Source organism: Rattus rattus, chromosome 2 (assembly GCF_011064425.1).
Source record: "Rattus rattus isolate New Zealand chromosome 2, Rrattus_CSIRO_v1, whole genome shotgun sequence".
Lineage (NCBI taxonomy): Eukaryota > Metazoa > Chordata > Mammalia > Rodentia > Muridae > Rattus > Rattus rattus.
The window spans coordinates 156925117-156945584 of NC_046155.1; positions in this window are offsets into that span (position 1 = coordinate 156925117).

Genomic DNA, 20468 nt, shown 5'->3' on the forward strand with positions numbered 1-20468 from the left:
ATTTCCTTTGTCATTTATAGTTTTTCTTATTTGGTTCTATTTCTCTACCTCTTCTGGTTAATTTGGCTAAAGGCTTGCGAGTCTTGGTCCCCATTCCCCCCTTTTTCCAATTCTATATCATCCCTGACTTTTATTATCTCTTCTATTATAATATAACATCTATTTGGGTGCTGCTTGTTTATGCTACTTTCCAAGACCTTTGTGTGAATCTTTATGAAAATGTGATCTTCCCAGTTTTTGGATGTAGGCACTTAATACCATACGATTTCCTTAGAATTTATTGTACAGGGCTTCATCCTTATTGCGATATCCCCTCCCAATGGGACAGTTGGTCATGGAAGAGAAGGGAGGCTTTTACATGCAGGGAAACTTCAGGAAGAGTGTAGTCCATGGGTCTGAGTTTGCTTCATCTCTTATGAGACTGTGAACTTCCTCTGACCCTGAGACAGTGTTGTCAACAATGGCTGATACAAGGCCATTGTTTCTCTCTTCAGAGATTGGAGGTCGAGCAGGGGTGAAAAACATGTCAGCAGGGGGTGAGAAACCAGATTTGTTTCTGGAAGACAACACAGAGGTGGCCATACTGAAACATTTCATATGTGCTTCTGGATCAGGATCTGTGATGGGTCCCAGAGGGTGGCACACAGGTACTAATGGATAGAAAATTAGTTGTCATGGGGGAAATGGCACTTGGGATGCTCAAAGAGGCCTTGACTTTAGTCTAGAGGAAGCCAAGTAAGAAATGCATGGGGATGGGTTTCACTACATTGTTGATAAGAGTTGGGGACAGATGAGGACTGCTACCTGTAGGTTAACACTTTAGAGACTAAACTTACTATTGTCTCCAGAAAGTGAGTACAGGGGGTGCCTAGATGCACAGCAACATATAGCCAATGATAGTTGGCAAAGTATTGAAGAAAAATATTGAAAATCAAACTTTTCTTCAGGCAGAAAGATGAGCAATTCCAATTAAAAATTGTATTTTTTTCTCCATGGGAAAAATGTGTTAAAATATGCCAGTTTGGAAATTTGTGACTAATGAGTGAGCAGGCCTCAACATGCAGAGAGACCTAGATGGTCTCCTTTACCTCCATTAGCTTATGCATGCCTTCCCAAATAATTGTATCTTACATCTTCTTTTGTACAGGACCCCAGTGAATCACCATGAGAGATCAGACTAAAGGTATAGAGCAAGACTGTATCTCCCCTCCTTAGGGATGTTCACTACACCCCACACCCATCAAGCTGTGTGGATCTTGTCTCTGGACTGGCTATTCTCCAAATCCAGAGCCACCATGTTTACAATGGAGGAACTAGTCTGGGTGCCAATGCAGCACCTGGGTTTGAGCCTATGAGAATGAACTTACTGTGTTGAAATTTTAGTGAAGTAGCACTTCTTGAATGCCTGGCCTTCCACTTCAGTTTTCCCGACATCTTTCTTTGACTCACCGTAAAGTTGGTATCATTATATTGTGAGTAGCTCACTCATGATTTATAGAAAATTTCACATTAATTGATAAGATTTTTGTGTTGTGCACACTTCCGTTTTGTAATCTATGAGAGTTCAACTGTAAAAGTCTAAGCAATAATAGACACAGTGTTGGAGCAATAGAAACAATGTCGGGAGATAGTTTGGATTACTCTGTTCTGCCAACAGCTGGAGAAGAGATAAGGCCAGAGAAAGGCATGGGCTAGGGTGATATCGCCCCAGAATTTGGCATGGGCCTTTTCTACTTCATCACTGCATGATTGTTCTGTTCCAGCTGCTCCTCATTAGTCATCACCTCCTGCCTCACTTCTTCACAGAGAAGGGCAAATCTGACAATTTCTGTCGCCTGCAAGGATTTCCTTCCTTGAAACCCTAGTAAATCATCCCCACTCCCTGTGAATGTAAGAACGCACCTGTGAAAACAACATTCCACCAGTTCTTGAAATCAGAGCCTTCAAGTTCTACTTCTGTCCTCAAGCAGATCATTTATCCTGACCCCGAAGTCTTGCTCACTCACATGTTGGGGAGACCAACAGCTGGATGAATGGTAATAGCCCAGATGCCCCTAAGTTTCACCATGCTATCAGTTCAGATGAAGTCATGCTTATAGTTTAGAGCCTTTCAGGGTAGACAGGGATGTAATAGGCACATGGAATTATGATGCTATCACCTTCCTACAGGAAAGCTCAGATGAGGTCCTCAGCCTCTATGTCAGCAGAAGTCAGAGGCAGCAAAGGAATCAGCTTTACAGACTCACAATATCCAGTGGGGAAACAGTAGTGTTAGAGCTGAGGGAAAGGTCTGATACTCTCTTGTCCCCACCAATGATCCAGCAACACAGTTCCATGAACCTAGTCAGCAAGGAAAATGATACGGTGATGGACATCCAGATGTGGTCATGAAAAGTACCTAGATCCTGTATTGGCTCCAGGCTTTCATGAAGGAATATTTAAAATATGACTTTAAACCAAAAGGATTCTGAAGTGGAAACTTCTGGTTTCTTTGCAAAGTCAGTTATGTCAAATGATGTTTTGTTGGAGCACACCGGTGAAAGGATGTTTTGCAAAAGAAGACACATGAAAGAATGTTTTCCTGAGGCAGACACAGGTGAAAGGACACATGATGTATAGGAGGAATATAAATATGACCCCATAGACAGTAGGGACTCAAGCATTGGTTTGCTTTGCTCCACCTGTTTGCTAACGACATTCATGCATTGGTTCACCTTATGTTGCATTGCTGAGGTCACAGTGATGCCATTGAGAAAAACAAGCCAAAGAACGTCTCATGAGGTTCCTGTGGCCTCTTGTCACTTCAGCGGCTTTGAGTCAGTTGGCTAGCCTTGCAGTTTCTTATGGATTGAACTGGCCTTGCTGGTTTGTGTGTAGGGACTGTCGAGAGGACTGGACTTTAGCTTCTGGCTCGTGTTGGGTGTCTGCTTAAAGGACTGGACTGAGCTGCTGATATCCTGACAGCAACAGGGATGACATTAGCTTAAATACTCAACAAAGGGGAGAGAGAACCTGTAGAGTTCATATACAGAGGTTAAGCACAGTCCCTGGTTGAGGGATGGAGCCACCCACGCTTCTCAAAAATTTTAACCCAGAATTGCTCCTGTCTAAAGGAAATATGGGATAAAGAGCGGAGCAGAGACTGAAGGAAAGGCTGTCCAGAGACTGTCCCACCTGGGGATCCATCCCACATGCAGCCATCAAGCCCAGACACTATTGCTGATGCCAAGAAGTGCTTGCTGACAGGAGCCTGATATGGATGTCTCCCAAGAGGCTCTGCCCGAGCCTCACTGATATAGATGCAGATGCAGATGCAGATGCTTGCAGCCAATCATTGGACGATCACGGAGACCCAATGGAAGAGTTAGGGGAAGGACTGAAGGAGCTGAAGGGCTTTGCCACTCCATATGAAGAATAACAATATCAATCAATCAGACCCTCCCACCCAGAGCTCCCAGGGACTAAACCACAAACCAAATAATACACACAGAGGGACCCATGGCTCCAGCTGCATATGTAGCAGAGGATGGCCTTATCTGGCATCAAAGGGAGGGGAGGTCCTTGGTCCTGTGAAGGTTTGATGCCCCAGTGTAGGGGAATGCTAGTGGGTGGGTGGGGGAGCACCCTCAGAGAAGCAGGGGAAAGGGAGTGGGACTGGGGATTTGCAGAGGGGAAACCAGGAAGGGGGAATAACTTTTGAAATGTAAGTAAATAAAATAACCAATAAAATTAAAAACAGAAATAAAATTGGGCTTGCTTCCAAAGAGCTCTTTCTAAACAGATGTACTTTCTCTGTATTCTAATAACTTTTCTACTATCACTGGTGGATGGTGGGCTAGAGGGGAGATTGAACACTTATTAAAGCAGGTTGAAAAAATATATGCCATCAGTATTCTTTCCATTTTTATGTGCTTTTGAATCCTTTATCTGATCAAGTGAGGGCATTTATTAAATAGACTCTAAGTGAAAAATTTGTGAAGTTTTACCTTTTCTCCAATCAAAGAAGAACTTAGAGTTATACGGTACATTAAAAGGTAACGTGTGTGTGCGTGTACGTGTGCGTGTGTGTGTGTGTGTGTGCGTGTGTGCGTGTGATTTAATTAAAAATTTGGGGAAATTACAAGAACTCTATTAGCATTATTTCCTGATATATTTCTTCTCCTCTAACTTCTACCTTCACTCTGCTCAATGCACTCAAATTCATAACTTCCTTATGTATGTATATGTACACATGTTTATGCACACCTGTGGCCCACTGGTTCCACTTAGTGTTGTATGTGTAGGGCTGACTGTTTAGGACTGGATACTCTCTCAGGGGCTTTGTAATTGGATAACACTGATTATCCACCTTACAGTAGCCATTAATTGCATGTAGCCCTTAACCTGGTGCAGGGCTCTGTGAGATTCCTCCTATTTACATTGACATGTCAGCTTGTGGTGTGATTGTGCACATGTTATTTAGTCGACCATGTTTTTAAAGATTTCCCCATCACATACAGAAGGCTCATAGCAGAAATCCTGGTCCTCTGATGTTTACAATCTTTCTAGCCTGTAGAGAGAATTTTGGTTTCTTAAAAAAACAAACAAACAAACAAACAAACAAAAAACCCAGAAATATCGTAAGACTGTGTTTTCCTTTTAATCTGAGGTGTGGGATGTGGAGCTGCTTCAAGTTGTTTACTGCAGCTGACTGTGGTTTGCCCCATGCTCTAGCAGGGAAATGATTTTCCCAGCAGCAGATAGTTTCTGTGATTATGTGATGTTTGGAATTCTGGAGACTTTTCATGTAAATGCTAGGGCCCTGAGTAGTGGGTTGGGTTGTTTGGTTGCTGTGGCTCGTGGATTGTTAATTAATCATGTACATAAAAATTAACAAGAAGAAATTAGATATCCTGACAGTAATGATCAAACTTGCTTGCCTCAAGGAATTCAAAGCCCCTAACCAACAGAAAGTAGTCTAGTGATAACATTGCCCCCTTTCCTTCTATTCCCTTTCTATCCTATCTAATGTTAGGGGGTTGAATTGGTGGAAGAAAAATGGTGGAGTAGGGTAAAAGAAAAGAAGTACCCAGAAAGTAGCCAAAGTCTAGGTACAAGTGGCACCCAACATGGGACTATACATAATGGGAAAATTGACTTTAATTGTCATAGACATAGAGGAAACAGCAGGAGATGAAGAAATGAATATTTCCTTTCAAGATGCCACCCAAACTTTTATTGTGGTTGCTACTGCTGGAATATTGTCTGCTTTGCTCCCATGGGGAAGTTTCTGTTATTTCTTTTTCTTCATCCTATATTCTGTTTTTAAAAAGTTTGGGAGAACAGCTGAGTACTTGGAAAAATGATGGGTGGAAACAGAGGGACCTGTGGCACAATATATAGATGAAATGGAAAAACAAAAGGGTTTGCTCTCTTGTTTCTGAAAGGTTTGCAGAGTTGGCTGTGCAACTGGAAAAACTGCAGGTGGAAGTAAAAACACTTGGGAAGCGAGACCTGCCAGAGAAGGAGAACAAAAGGGCTCAGTCCAGGTCACCAAGCAAGAGAATGTGAATTTCTCACAAGAGGAAAGAGGGAAAGAAACTGTGCTGTAAGGCTGTTGGGTCAGAGAAAGGCTCATGGGGTGGGAGGACAACATGCTGAAACAGTCCATTTTGGAAGAAAGGCTTAATCTTGAACCAACTGCACTGGCAGAGTTGGAGGAGTGGTGGTCCTGGGTTACAAAACTGCCATTAACTTTCCCAGTAGTTGTACAACATATGCCTACTAATAGAGGGGGAACAAGGTTATGATGAGCCAGAATGGCATCTTATAGAAATGATAGATCTAAGGCAGTTTAAGGAGGTAGGTCATGGTTTTAGATGAGATATATTTGCCTCATGTGAAAAAACTCTAAATAACATGGGTACTAAAAATACAACTATTTCCCAAGATTGGAAGAGATTGGTGACAGTTGTAGTTCAGGCCAGTCCATAATTGCAATGGCTAACATGGTGGAGGGAAGAAGTTGCAAATATTTGCAGTGGAATGGAGTGAGGGGGATGAATGTAGTCAAAGGCCAGATGCTGAGTGGAGGGTCATACTCTGATATACAAGAACAGATTTAATTTGGTAATGCCACTATTGAGCAATATTGCTTAATAGCTTCAAGAGATTGGGACAAAGTTGAGGAGCACAGGAACAGGTCCACTTTTATTAAAATGATTATATAAGGCTATGGAGAAGTCATTGCTATTTTTTTCAGCCAATTTTAGTCTTAGCTGTGAATAAAGCCATATCAGACTCTGACACAAGGCAGGTGTTGATAGAGATCTTGGAGTATGAAAATGTAAATACTGAATGTAAAAAAAAAATTGTTAGGGCACTAACGGAAAAGTTAGCACCCATAGATAAATGGATAAGTGATATGACTGATAATGGTTCTAACATATATACTCCTAATATCATAGATCAGACTATAGTTAGAGATCTCCAATATCAAAATTCCTGGGTCTTCAGTTGCAGCAAATATGGCCATCTGCAAAGAAATCTGTGACCAATCCACTAAAAGTCTCAGACCTCGAAATGCTCAGTAGGTTAATTGTGAGAAAGGTGACCACAGAATCTCCGAGGGAATTTTTTAATATATAAACCAGAAAGAAGAACCAGGTTTCCATGGGTGCACAGGCTATGTGACATGGTTGTAATTGGACCAATGAGTATAGGTCCAAGAGAGATATCCCAGGCAAGTTTCTACAGTCGGGAAATGAAATGAGGGCCTGGATTGAGGCCCTGAAGAAACAGTTATGAGCTGTTTACCCTTTGTTAGCTAGTCAGCAACACACAGACTGAAAAACCTCGACCAAATATTGCAGATCTAATGCATGCTCCTGCAGGCAGTGCTGCTCTAGACTTGGCCATAGATAAACATCTTATCCTATCCCTTAAAACTTAATGCTATAAAATATCTACTGGGATTTATGATCCTTGGCCAACAAGGACAGGGAATGAGCATGGGAAGGAATGGATTGGCTTCTCAAGGATTCAGTATGCATCTAGGTATTATAGATGAATATTACTTTTTTTCTTTCTTTGTTCTTCTTTTTGCAGCTGGGGACCGAACCCAGGGCCTTGCGCTTGCTAGGCAAGCGCTCTACCACTGAGCTAAATCCCCAACCCTAGATGAATATTTCAAAAGGGAAATTAAACTAGGACCCATGTACAAAGAGAGATGCAATTTTTTAAAAAAAGATCATGAAATTTTATTTAACTGCAAAAAAGAATGAGATTTCAACATTTGCAAGAAAATGAGCAGAACTAGGGGTCATTAGTAAAAATGGAACAAGCCAGGCTCAGAGAGTCAAGTGCAGCACACTCCCTCTTGTATGAAGAAGCAACGCAAATATATATTCATACGCGTAATACAGTACACACTGAGACATGCAATTTAACACATGTGATCGTATAGCTCAGATGCTACTGGTTACCTACACCAGATGCAAACTTCTCCCATAGAAAGGAATGGGATCTTTTACAACAGCAGGATACTCAGATTAATATTCCTGCCATCCCAGAGACAGCCCTTGTTGAAATAAGGGCTGAAATGATAGGTGCTCCTGCGGAAGGTATTGGTATATATCATAAAAAACAATCTCAGGTTGTGCCAATTTCCAAATAGCATACATCACAGAGTTTACAAATTTATAAGGTAGAGGGTACTGTTGAAATATCAATGGCCCTACACTTAAGAAGGTTGACTGACCAGCTTTTGTTGGTAGATCAGTGGCTTTTAACTAAGAAAAAATTATAGGCATTGAGCATCTGATACAAGAGCAGCTGAAGGCTCAACATATAAAAAAGTCTACCAGCCCATTGGACATCCCTTTTGTTATAAAAAAAAAAAGAAATCAGGACAATGGGGAATGTCAATAGATTTAAGGGCAATGAATAGAGTAATTCAACCAATAGTTACATTACAGCCTGAATTCCTTTATCTTTTTTATTTCCTAAGGCATAGCCTATGATAGTAATTGATGTAAAAGATTGCCTCCCTAAAAAAACCAGTTTCCTTACATGAGGAAGATAGGGAAACTTTTCTTTCACAGTACCTACTTATGATAATGGTTGGCCAGTTAAAATGCATCAGTGGAAAGTTCTTCCACAGGGATTGTTAACTAGTCCAAGTTTATGTTTGAGTAACAAGCACTAGAAGTAACTTTTAGGCAATTTCATTAATCCATTATTTATCATTATGTGGATAATATTTTTTTTATTCATTAAAACCTTTTATTTTGTGTGTAATTCTCAGAAATTGAGGTATATCACATGTTTGCCTCGTGGCCATAGAGGCCTGAAGGGAACATTGGACTTCCTTGAAGTAGAGTTATAGGCATTTATGAGCTGTTATGTTATATGGGAAATAAACTCAACACCCCTGCAAGAACAACATGTGATATTAACTACTGAGCCATATCTCCTGGCCCCGGCTTTGATAATTTTTTTTAATCTTTATTAACTTGAGTATTTTTTATTTACATTTCGATTGTTATTCCCCTTCCCCGGTTTTCAGGCCAACATCCCCCTAACCCCTCCTCCTCATCTTCTATATGGGCTTTCCCTCCCCATTTCCCCCCCATTACAACCCTTCCCACAACAATCACGTTCAATGGGGGTTCAGTCTTGGCAGGACCAAAGGCTTCCCCTTCCACTGGTGCTCTTACTAGGCTATTCATTGCTACCTATGAGGTTGGAGCCCAGAGTCAGTCCATGTATAGTCTTTGGGTAATGGCTTAGTCCCTGGAAGCTTTGGTTGCTTGGCATTGTTGTTCACTGGGGTCTCGAGCCCCTTCAAGCTCTTCCAGTCCTTTCTCTGATTCCTTCAACGGGGGTCCCGTTCTCAGTTCAGTGGTTTGCTGCTGGCATTCACCTATGTATTTGCTGTATTCTGGGTGTGTCTCTCAGGAGAGATCTACATCCGGTTCCTGTTGGCCTGCACTTCTTTGCTTCATCCATCTTATCTGGTTTGGTGGCTGTATATGTATGGGCCACATGTGGGCAGGCTCTGAATGCGTGTCTTTCAGCAAATGTTCTAAATTTTGCCTCTATTCCCTCCCCAAAGGTATTCTTGTTCCCTTTAAAGAAAGAGAAGTATTCGCGATTTTGGTCATCCTTCTTGAGTTTCATGTGTTCTGCATCTAGGGTATCAAGCATTTGGGCTAATAGCCACTTATCAATGAGTACATACCAGGTGTGTTTTTCTGTGATTGGGTTACCTCACTCAGGATGATATTTTCCAGTTCCCTCCATTTGCCTATGAATTTTATAAAGTCATTGTTTTTGTTAGCTGAGTAGTACTCCATTGTGTAGATGTACCACATTTTCTGTATCCATTCCTCTGTTGAAGGGCATCTGGGTTCTTTCCAGCTTCTGGCTATTATAAATAAGGCTGCTATGAACATAGTAGAGCACATGACTTTGTTATATGTTGGGGCATCTTTTGGGTATATGCCCAAGAGAGGTATAGCTGGGTCCTCAGGTAGTTCAATGTCTAATTTTCTGAGGAACCTCCAGATTGGTTGTACCAGTCTGCAATCCCACCAACAATGGAGGAGTGTTCCTCTTTCTCCACATCCTTGCCAGCATTTGCTGTCACCTGAGTTTTTGATCTTAGCCATTCTCACTGGTGTGAGGTGAAATCTCAGGGTTGTTTTGATTTGTATTTCCCTTATGACTAAAGCTGTTGAACATTTCTTTAGGTGTTTCTCAGCCATTCTGCATTCCTCAGCGGTGAATTCTTTGTTTAGCTCTGAACCCCATTTTTAAATAGGGTTATTTATCTCCCTGTGGTCTAACTTCTTGAGTTTTTTGTATATTTTGGATATAAGGCCTCTATCTGTTGTAGGATTGGTAAAGATCTTTTCCCAATCTGTTGGTTGCCGTTTTGTCCTAACCACAGTGTCCTTTGCCTTACAGAAGCTTTGCAGTTTTATGAGGTTCCATTTGTCCATTCTTGATCTTAGAGCATAAGCCATTGGTGTTTTGTTCAGGAAATTTTTTCCAGTGCCCATGTGTTTGAGATGCTTCCCCACTTTTTATTCTATTAGTTTGAGTGTATCTGGTTTGATGTGGAGGTCCTTGATTCATTTGGACTTAAGCTTTGTACAGGGTGATAAGCATGGATCGATCTGCTTTCTTCTACATGCTGACCTCCAGTTGAACTGGCACCATTTGCTGAAAATGCTATCTTTTTTCCATTGGATGGTTTTGGCTCCTTTGTCAAAAATCAAATGACCATAGGTGTGTGGGTTCATTTCTGGGTCTTCCATTCCATTCCACTGGTCTATCTGCAAGTCTCTGTACCAATACCATGCAGTTTTTATCACTATTGCTCTGTAATACTGCTTGAGTTCAGGGATAGTGATTCCCCCAGAAGTCCTTTTATTGTTGAGGATAGTTTTAGCTATCCTGGGTTTTTTGTTATTCCAGATGAATTTGCAAATTGTTCTGTCTAACTCTCTGAAGAATTGGATTGGTATTTTGATGGGGATTGCATTGAATCTGTAGATTGCTTTTGGTAAAATGGCCATTTTTACTATGTTAATCCTGCTAATCCATGAGCATGTAAGATCTTTCCATCTTCTGAGGTCTTCTTCAATTTCTTTCTTCAGAGGCTTGAAGTTCTTATTGTAAAGATATTTTACTTGCTTGGTTAAAGTCACACTGAAGTATTTTATATTATTTGGGACTATTATGAAGGGTGTCTTTTCCCTAATTTCTTTCTCGGCTTATTTCTCTTTTGTGTAGAGGAAGGCTACTGATTTTCTCTCTCTTTTTTTTTTTTTTATTAACTTTAGTATTTCTTATTTACATTTCGAGTGTTATTCCCTTTCCCGGTTTCCGGGCAAACATCCCCCTAACCCTCCCCCTCCCCTTCCTTATGGGTATTCCCCTCCCCATCCTCCCCCCATTGCCGCCCTCCCCCCAACAATCTAGTTCACTGGGGGTTCAGTTTTAAGGCTACTGATTTATTTGAGGTAATTTTATACCTAGCTACTTTGCTGAAGGTGTTTATCAGGTTTAGGAGTTCTCTGGTGGAACTTTTGGGATCGCTTAAATATACTATCATATCATCTGCAAATAGTGATATTTTGACTTCTTTTCCAGTCTGTATCCCCTTTTGTTGTTTGATTGCTCTGGCTAGAACTTCAAGAACTATATTGAATAAATAGGGAGAGAGTGGGCAGCTTTGTCTAGTCCCTGATTTTAGTGGGATTGCTTCAAGTTTCTCTCCATTTAGTATGATGTTGGCTACTGGTTTGCTGTATATTGCTTTTTACTATGTTTAGGTATGGGCCTCGAATTTCTGATCTTTCCAATAATTTTAACCTGAAGGAGTGTTGAATTTTGTCAAATGCTTTCTCAGCATATAATGAAATGATCATGTGGGCTTTTTCCTTGAGTTTGTTTAAATAGTGGATTACTTTGATGCATTTCTGTACATTGAATCTTTGCTCTCTACTACAGGATACCTATTATCCTGGTCTTCCAGATCACTCCCTTTTTTTTTTTTTTTTTTTATTAACTTGAATATTTCTTATATACATTTTGAGTGTTATTCCCTTTCCCGGTTTCCGGGCAAACATCCCCTCCCCCCCCCTTCCTTATGGGTGTTCCTCCCCACCTCCCCTATTGCCGCCTCCCCCCAACTGTCTAGTTCACTGGGGGTTCAGTCTTAGCAGGTTAGGGCTTCCCTTCCACTGGTGCTCTTACTAGGATATTCATTGCTACACTCCCCTTTCTAAGCCCACAGCCCACACGTAGGACCATACTTTCTCTCCACTGATATTCTAAAGAGAGACATGCCAGTAGTGCACATGATTCAGATGCCACAGTGCAGTCTTGGATGGGACCCTTCTGGTTTCCATCTGGACCCAGACCTGTGACTACCCCACAGTTCTTGGACCCAAAACTTGCAAGCAAGGAACTAGTTTGCCAGGAACACTCTCCCTCCTAAGCCCACAGCCGACAGGTGAGACCACACTTTCTCTCCATTGACCATCCAAAGAAAGACACACTAGGAGTGCATAAGGCACAGGAGTCACAGGGTAGCTTAGGACAGACCCTTCCATTCTCCATCTGCACCTAGAGCTGGGGCTGTCCCAGAGACCTTGGACCCAAAACCTGCCCTGAGAGAGCTGATCTCCCAGAAGCCCTCTCACTCCTAAGATCACAGGCCCACAGCAGGGACAAACTCTAGTCAGAGACAGCAAGACTAACCAACATAAGAGATAACCTGCTGGCAAGAGGGAATAGCAAGAACGTAAGCAACAGAAACCAAGACTACCTGGCATCATGAGAATTCAGTTCTCCCCCCATGGCAAATACTAGATATCCCAACAAACAAGAAAAGCAAGGTTTGAATTTGAAATCCCATCTCAGGACTATGATAGAGAATTTTTAAAAGGACATAAATAACTCCCCTAAAAATATAGGAAAACACAGGTAAACAAGTAGAAGCCCTTAAAGAATAAACACAAAAATTGCTTAAAGAATTACTGTAAAACACAACCAAATAGGTGAAGGAATTGAACAAAACCATTTAGCATCTAAAAATGCAAATAGAAATAATAAAGAAATCACAAAGGGAGAAAAACCTGGAGATAGAAATCCTAGGAAAGAGTTCAGGAGTCATAGATGCAAGCGTCATCAACAGAATACAAGAGATAGAAGAGAGAATCTCAGGGGTAGAAGATACCATAGAAAACATTTACACAATAGTCAAAAACAAAAAGCTCCAAATCTGATACAATCAAGGCACCCAGAACACAATGAGAAGATGAAACCTAAGGAATAGAAAAGAATGAAGGTTCCCAACTTAAATGTCTTCAATAAAATTATAGAAGAAATCTTCCTTATGAAAGAGATGCCAATGAACACAGAAGAAGCCTACAGAACTCCAAACAGACTCTACCAGAAAACAAATCAATCTATTGTTATCTTCTTTTATGAAGCAGAAGTCCAAGTGGATCAAGGACCTTCCCATAAACCACATATACTGACTCTAACTGAAGAGAAAGTGGGAAAGAGCCTGGAACACATAGGCACAGGAGAAAATTTCCTGAACAGAAAATCAATGGCTTATGCTCTAAGATCAACAATCAACAAATGGGACCTCATATAATTGCAAATCTTTTTTTAAGGCAAAATACACTGTCAATAGGACAAAATGGCAAGTTACGGATGGGAAAATGTTTACCAATCCTACATCCAATAGAGGGCCAATATCCTCTGTGTGTGTGTGTGTGTGTGTGTGTGTGTGTGTGTGTGTGTATATATATATATATTTCAAGAAGTTAGACTACAGAGAACCAAATAACCCTATTAATAATGCAGTACAGAACTACACTATGAATTCTCAAGAAGAATATGGAATGGCTGAGCATCACCTAAAGAAATGTTTAGCATCCTTAATCATCAGGAAAATGTAAATCAAAAGAACCCTGAGATTCCATCTCATACCAATCAGTATGGGTAAGATAAGAATCTCAGGTTGTAACACATGTTTGCAAGGATGTGTGAAAGAGGAACACTCCTCTATTGTTGGTGGGATTGCAAGCTGATACAAACACTGTGGAAATCTGTCTGGCAGTTCCTCAGAAAAGTGGACACAGTGCTACCTGAGGACCCATCTACACTACTTCTAGGCACATACCCAAAAATGCTTCAACATAAAACAAGGATACACAATCCACTGTGTTTATAACAATCTTATGTATAATAGCTAGATGCTGGAAAGACCCCAGATGTCCTTCAATGGAGGAACGGGTACACAAAACGTACATTTTATACTACTTAACTACTAAAAAACAATTACTTTATAAACTACTTAGGCAATTGATGGAATTGTAAAATATCATCCTGAGTGAGGTCACCCAGTCACAGAAAACCATACATGGTATACAATCATTGATACATGGATATTAGCCCAAATCTCAGAATGCCCAACATACAATTCACAGACCACATGAAGCTTAAGAGGAAGGAAGACCAAAGTGTGGATGCTTCAGCCCTTCTTAGAAGGGGGGACAAACTACTCAAAGGAGAAAATACAGAGACAAAGTGAGTAGCAGAAGCTGTTAAAGAGGCTATCTAGAGATTGTCCCACCTGGGGATCCATCCCATACACAGACATCAAAGCCAGACAATATTGTGGATGCCAACAAGTGCTTGCTCACAGACTCCTGATATAGCTATCTCCCTAAAGGCTTTACCAGAGTCAGACAAATACAGAGGTGGATGTTCAGAATCAATCATTGGACTGAGCATGGGGTCCCCAGTGGAGGAGTTAGAGAAAAGACTGAAAGGACTTTAGAGGTTTGCAACCCATAGGAAGAAGAACAATAGTATCAATAAACTAGACCCCACAGAGCTCTCAGGGGCTAAACCACCAGCCAAAGGATACACATGGAGGTACCCATGGCTCTAGCCACATATGAGGCAGATGATGGCCTTGTAGGACATCAGTGGTAGGAGAGACCATTGACTATGTGAAAGCTCAATACACCAGTATAGGGAAATGCCTGGGTGTTTAAGTGGAAGTAGCTAGGTGCATGGGGGAGCACCCTCATAGAAGCACAAGGAGGCCCACTGGGATTGGGGGCTTCCAGAGTGGAAACTGGGCAAGGTGATACAATTTAAAATATAAATAAATAAAATACCAATTAAAAAAGAAAAAAGGAAAATCTAAATATAACAGAAAAATCACATAATGTAAAAGAAAAAATCTCTTTGTCTTCAAGTAGGATCTTTCTGAGGGAACTATCAAATATTATTAAATGGGGACTACTACAAAGTCCTGGCTAAAGGTCAGTGTTCTAGACTCCTGAGTTCAGGACCCTCATGGAGAGTGGGGGCAGGGTTGGAATATGACCTGCTAGAACTGACAGAGCAGACTGATCTATTACCTGTCTGAATCTCCTAGTTCATGGGACCAGGCAGTGCATTTCCATGAGAACCACAGTTATTTTGGTCACCTGAGAATTTCCTTCTGACTCTATATGGAGAGCACAGTTGTACAGGTGCTCAGTTCCTCAAGCAACACTTCTGACGAACTCATGAGACTTCACAGAATAGTTAAGATTCCCAAGGAGAGGGACAGTGGACATAGATCCTCTTGACACCTCAGTGTCTTCAGGGTTTAAGTCTGGTGCAGAATCTCCTTCAGGAAAATAGGAACAGATGCTGCTCATCTAGCTGTCCTGTGTCAAGGTTATGTCTTGCTCTTATTTAAGGTGGCCTTATAAATTCCTTGCCTCTCATCATCTTATTGCCTCTGGTGTTAGCTGGCCTTGCTATCTCTGACAGTTACTTGACCCTCCTGTAAGCCTGGGTGTTAGCACTCCTGGAGATCAGTTTTGTCCGAGGAGGATCCGGGTACAGAGAGTTGTGTCAAAGGGTCATTTCCAAGCACAGGCAGAAACCAGAAGGATCATGTCTGAGACTGCTCCTCGGTCCTGTGTCCAGAGGGCTCCAGGCAGGTTCCTCTTGGGCCAAGAATGTGAGCAGAAGTGGTGGTCTCCCCTGAGCTCTCAGGATTGTCCTTACTTCTGAGAGTCTAGCTCTCTCCTCCATGGGATTTGGGTGCAGAAAGCTGTGGGACAGGGTCAGCTCCAGGCACAGGCAGAAACTGGAAGGATTCTGTCCAAGACAGCTCCAAAGAATAAAATAACCCTATTAAAAATGGGATACAGAGCTAAACAAAGAATTCTCAGCCGAGGAATTTGAATGGCTGATAAGTACCTAAAGAAATGTTCAACATCCTTAGTCATCAGGGAAATGCAAATCAAAACAACCCTGAGATTTCCCCCTCACACCAGTAAGAATGGCTAAGATCAAAAACTCAGGTGACAGCAAATGCTGGCAAGGATGTGGAGGAGGAACCTCCCTTCATTGTTGGTGGGATTGCAAGATGGTACATTCACTCTAGAAATCAGTCTGGAAGTTCCTCAGAAAATTGGACATAGTACTACCCGAAGACCCAGCTAGACCATTCCTGGGCATATACACAAAAATGCTCTAACATATAATGAGGACACATGCTCCACTATGTTCATAGCAGCCTTATTTATAATAACTAGAAGCTGAAAGAACCCAGATGTTCTTCAACAGAGGAATGGATACAGAAAATATGGTACATTTACACAATGGAGAACTACTCAGCTATTAAAAACAATGGCTACATGAAATTCTGTAGGCTTCTTGTATATTTATTGGCATCTCTTTCTTTAGGTTAGGGAAGTTTTCTTCTGTGATTTTGTTGAAGATATTTACTGGTCCTATGAGTTGGGAGTCTTCACTCTCTTCTATACCTATTATCCTTAGGTTTGATCTTCTCATTGTGTCCTGGATTTCCTGTATGTTTTGGACCAGTAGCTTTTTCCATTTTCCATTATCCTTGACAGTAGTGTCGATGATTTCTATGGATAATTCTACTCCTGAGATTCTTTCTTCTATCTCTTGTATTCTGTTGGTGATGCTTGTATCTCTGACTCCTCGTCATTTCCTTTGGTTTTCTATATCCCTGACTGTCTCCCTTTTTGCTTTCTTTATTGTTTCTATTTCAATTTTCAATTCCTTCACTTGTTTGATTGTGTTTTTCTGTAATTCTTCCAGGGATTTTTGTGTTTTCTCTCTAAGGGCTTCTACTTGTTTACTTGTGTTTTCTTGCATTTCTCTAAGGAAGTTCTTTATGTCTTTCTTAAAGTCCTCCATCATCATGATCAAATGTGATTTTACATCTAGATCTTTCTTTTCTGGTTTGTTTGGATATTCAGTGTTTGCTTTGGTGGGAGAACTGGGCTCTGATAATGCCATGTAATCTTGGTTTCTCTTGCTTGGGTTCCTGCCCTTGCCTCTTGCCAGCATGTTGTCTCTGGTGTTACCTTGTTCTGCTATTTCTGACATTGGTTAGACCCCCCTATAGGCCTGTGTGTCAGGAGTGCTGTAGACCTGTTTTCCTGTTTTCTTTCAGCCAGTTATGGGAACAGAGTGTTCTGCTTTCGGGCATGTAGTCTTTCCTGTCTACTTTCCTGTCTTCAGGTGTTCCTGTGGGTGTCTGTCCTGGGTCCACCAGGCTGGTCACTTGGAGCAGAAAAGTTGGTCTTGTCTCTGGTCTCAGGCCTGGAGTCGCTTCTCAGACCCGGGTTTCAGTTCTCCATGAGGGCAGCAACCAGAAGGGCCTGCCCCGCCTTCTCTCAGGACCCTGTGCACAGGGGTCCCACATTTCGCTAGGCGTTTTCCTCTACAGTCAGAAATGTGGGCAAAGAGTAGCCCCCTTGGCTTCCCAGGCATGTATACCCCTCTGAAGGTCTAGCTTTCTCTCCCACGGGATTTGGGTGCAGGGAGTTGTTTGACTGGGTCCTTTCAGATCCGGGTGGTGTCTGGACCGCAGGGTTGAGTGCCCCTATCTTCCGGTTGCCATAGGCCCTATACAGTCTTCTCTTGGTCCAGGGATGTGGGCAAGGGTGGGCAATACTGGCGGTCTCTCCTGACCTGCAATCTCAGGAGTGCCCACCTGTCTGGGCCCATATTCAATTCTTATGGTGTTATTAGATTTTCCTGAAACTTTTAATATTGTTAGAATCTAGGTAAAATATTATGGCATAATTGAAATGTTAAGGCATTGATAAAATGTTAAGGCCTAGGTGACAGTTACCTGGGTAGCCTGCCATTATAAGGAATTTTCTCAAATGTTTCTGCTCTTACTAGGAAACTTTCTAATGCCAATGATTACATATTTTGTTGCATTCTGTGTCCTTGGGAATCAATCATGATAGAAGTCATTAGAACTGTTGTTACCCACAGTAAGCTTGAGGAGGAACCAACCACCAAACAGCGTTTCCTGCATCTGTGCAAAAGCTTTTATAGTAAAATTGGCCCTGAGATGGACTCCCACACAAGGGAGGTACCTGCCCCAATATGAGAAACAATTTGGAATAAGACTTCTGATTTGAGTAATGGTGGAGTAAAGTTTAATTTCCCAAGACCTCCCTGGGAACTAACATCTTACTTGGCAGAAAGAGACATGTATGTGGGTAACTGATATCCTGGTTGGCAAGTTAAGACATGAATGTTAGACAAATCCTAACCCAGTATACAAGTTAACACATGAATATTAGCCAAGAAATATTGGCCACTGCCATAGTTGAATACCACAACCAATGGGAGCGGGATAAGTGTACAGCAAAGACGTGTACCCAAGGAAATCCCTGTATCACCATATCCTAGTTGGTGAAATAATTTGGCACAGATGTTTGTGGATTTTGGGATTAAAAACCCTGTAGAATCTTAACTCAATGTCATGGTTCAGTTTCTGTATGTGGACCATGGCCATGGTCAATAAACTATCCCTATCTGTCTGAGATTAGTGTTGTGTAGTTTCTGAGGTGTCTTGAGCCAAAACAATACAATTACTGACTCTTAATATGCAGAGCGAGTTGTGTTGTTATAGAAACTGTTGAATTTATTCCATAGTGCAGAATAAACTTTTTATTTACAGTGGGTAGTCAGATATAGAAAGTATCCATTATATATCACCCAGATTTAATCTCATGCAGGCTTGCCAGGTCCATTATGACAAGGAAATGGAGAAATCAACTAATTACTAATAGGAAATTTGGTAGAAGTCTCAAGATTTCATGAAAAAAAGAGCCCCATGCTAACAATAAAGGTTTAAAGAAAAAAAAATTCTATCACTTGGCAACAAGCCAAAAACATCATAAGAAAATGCCCTTTAACTTCTTTGTATAACCGAACTCCCCTCTGGACCAGTAGCACAAAAAAGTAAACTGTCAGATGGATGTGCTTTATTTTGCAGACTTTGGAAAAACTAAAGTTTGTACACCATACCATTGATACATATGCAGGGTATCAATGGGCAACTGCTTTGAGTTTTGAAAAGGCTGATTCTGTGATTACATATGTACTGGAAATGGATGTTATGTGGATACCTCTGCAAATCAAGACTGAAAATGATACCGTATATGTTTCCAGTAAAATGAAACAATTTTGAATTATTATGCATATTATAAAATAGAACACATTACAGTTACACCACACAATCCCACTGCACAAGCAGTTGTAGAAAGATCTTTTCACACCTTAAAAGCAGTGCTTACAAAACAAAATGGAAGAATAAGGATCCCCGAGAGTAAACTAAATAGTGCTCTGTTAACTTTAAATTTTCTGTATGGTAATGAGGAAAATAAAGTACAGCAGACAATAGACATTGGGTTATAGAAAAAACTGGCGAATAAAATCAGCCTAAATACTATAAGGATGTGTTAACATCAGAATGGAAACCTGATTTTTGTGTTGGGGATGCAGGTTTGTTTCTATTTCCATAGAAACATTTTGTGTGCGCCATCAAAATGAATATAGATTAGAAATGAGCAGGAGAGGCCATTGAGTCAAATGGGCTTATTTCATGGAAAATGTCTCTGTTCATAACTTCTCACTAAACACAGCACAATTAATGGCTTAAAACAGAAGTGAGGAAATGTGAGAATTTTAGGCGTGTGCGCGCGCACACACACACACACACACACACACACACACACACACACACACACACACGAAACACAGAAAAGTTATAAAAATGTGTTCTTGTTTTTCTCAGGTGTGGGATATCAGGCTGCTCCCACTGTTCACAGCAGCGGACTATGACTTGCTTGTGCTCTATCAGGGCAGTGATTTTGCCCGCTGTAGGGAATGTTTGTGATCGTGCGATGTTTGGAATTCTGGAGAGGCTGTCTGAATGCTAGAGACCCAAAAGGCAGGGTGGGTTGCTGTTTGGCTGCTGTTAGTTGCAGTTTGTTAAATGGTCTTGCACAGAGAAACAACAACAAGAAGGAATTAGATATCCTGATGTTGCAGATCAAACTTGCCCCAAGGAACCTGATGTCCTAACCAGCAGGAAGCAGCCTAACAAGAATGCTGCTCCCTTTCCCCTCTATCCTTCTTCTCTCCTGTGTAGTGTTAGGGTTTCTAAGGGGTGGAAGAAAAAAAAATGGAGTAGCGTAGAGATGAAACTACCCACAAGGTAGCCAATGTCCAGCTACACTTGCCTTCCGTTCTTGTTATCTTGGACACTGACCATCACTTGGACAAGCTTTCTCGACACTCTGGCCTGCATCACTATTTTCCTGAAGAACCCCTGACCCCACACATTTTTGCTGGTCAGCTGTATGTCTGAACTCCTTTGTGATATGCACAATTTTTTTAAAACATATGAACATTGTTCATCCCCAGTAATATGCCAAGTTTTATGTTTTTTCTGTCCTGGGATTATGATAAAGGTTTTTCCAAGTAGAGATTATAGCACACCATACTGGTGATATATAATCTGTTTTTGCAGTGATATGGTGTATAAAATACTGTTTATCACTTTAAGAATATTTACCTCAATAGCACTTAGCTGACTATACTTTGATATG